This window comes from Hemiscyllium ocellatum (genome assembly GCF_020745735.1).
Source record: "Hemiscyllium ocellatum isolate sHemOce1 chromosome 41 unlocalized genomic scaffold, sHemOce1.pat.X.cur. SUPER_41_unloc_4, whole genome shotgun sequence".
Taxonomy (NCBI): Eukaryota; Metazoa; Chordata; class Chondrichthyes; order Orectolobiformes; family Hemiscylliidae; genus Hemiscyllium; species Hemiscyllium ocellatum.
This window is the reverse complement of record NW_026867571.1, coordinates 939,079-940,905: the sequence shown is the minus strand read 5'-3', so window position 1 is coordinate 940,905 and position 1,827 is coordinate 939,079.

Genomic DNA, 1,827 nt, shown 5'->3' with positions numbered 1-1,827 from the left:
GAGTTTGCACGTTCGCCCCGTGTCTGCGTGGGTTTCCTCCCACAGTCCAAAGATGTGCACGTCAGGTGAATTGGCCATGCTAAATTGCCCGTAGTGTTACATTGGGAGTACCCCCAACCAAAATCATTCACTCTGCAAAGACATCGGGAAGGAGACCAAGACCTGGAAGGGGATCATTACAAGGTCATAACAAGTGATTAGACACATTTCTGTGTTTCATCGTTGGAATCCTGAAATTGAATAGCTAGTCTAATCAAAGTCTTCCGGGCGTCAACAGGGAAAGGCGGGGATGTAAACGTAACCTATACCATAGAACATAGAAAACAGAACAGGCCCTTTGACCCACGACGTTGTGCCGAGATTTAATCCAAATATAAAATATAGTAACTTATCATACACACCCGTCAACTCACTCATTCCCATGTGCATGTCCAGCAGTCGCTTAAATGTCCCCATGACTCTGCTTCCACCACCACAGCTGGCAACGCATTCCATTCATTCACAACTGTCTGCATAAAGAACCTATCTCTCACGTCTCATTTATACCTTCCTCCGAATACCTTCAAACCACGACTCCTCGTAACAGTCAATCATGCACTGGGGAAAAGTCTCTTGGTATTGACTCTATAAATGCCACTCGTTATGTTGTGCACCTCGATCTGGTCCTCTTCTTCCTCCTTCTCTCCAGAGAGAAAAGTACGAATTTATTCAAACTTTCTTCATAAGGCAAGTCCTCCAGTCCAGACAACATCCTGGTAAAAATTCTTTGCACCCTCTCCAAAGTATCTGTATTTTTCCTATAGTAGGGCGACCAGAACTGGACACAATATTCCAAGTGTGGTCTCACCAGGTACTTGTAGAGCTGCAGCAAAACCTTGCGGCTTTTAACTCGATACCTCTGTTTATGAAAGCCAAAATACCATACGCTTTCTTAACAAACCTATCAACTTGGGTGGTAATGTTGAAGGACCTATGTATTTGAACACCCAGATCCCTCTGCTCCACCACACTGCCAGGAATCCTGTCTTTAATCCTATATTCAGCATTCGAGTTCGAACTTCCAAAATGATCACTTCACATTTTTTCCAGATTGAAATCCATCTTCCATTTCTCAGCCAAGCTCTGCATCCTGTCTACTGCAGCCTGCAGTTGTCCTCCATACTATTGACAGCACCTCCAACCTTTGTGTAATCTGCAAATTTACTAACACACCCCTCAACCTCTTCATTCAAGTCTTTTACAAAAACTGCAAAGAGCAGAGGTCCATGAACAGAGATCTGCAGGACGCCAAACAATACTGACCTCCAGGGAGAATACATTCCATCTACAATCATTCTCTATCTTCTGCCAGCCAACCAATTCAGAATCCGGATATCCACATTTCACTTTATCCCATACTTCCTGACTTTATGAATGAGCCGACTATGGGGAACCCTATCAAATGCCTTGCTAATGTCCATGTACACCACATCCACTGGTCGACAACCAGTCTCGTCACCTCCTCAAATAACTCAATAATATTTGTGAGGCATGACCTGCCCTTCACAAAGCCCTGCTGTCAGATTTGTGATTGTAATGTGACACCGCAGAGATCGTGGGATGTCGTGGAGCAAGGGAGGGTTCAAATTCTACCTGTTCCAAAGTTGTGTTATAACATCTCTGTAGCAGATGGATTTGCAAACACTTCACCAGATTTGTTTTATTAGAAACATGGGTTTGCCGGACTTTAATTACAAATGGATTGGATTTAAAAAGTAGGATGCTTCATTAAAGGAAAACCAAAACACTAATCAGCACAATTGGAATATTGTAAACAGTCTCGAGTAC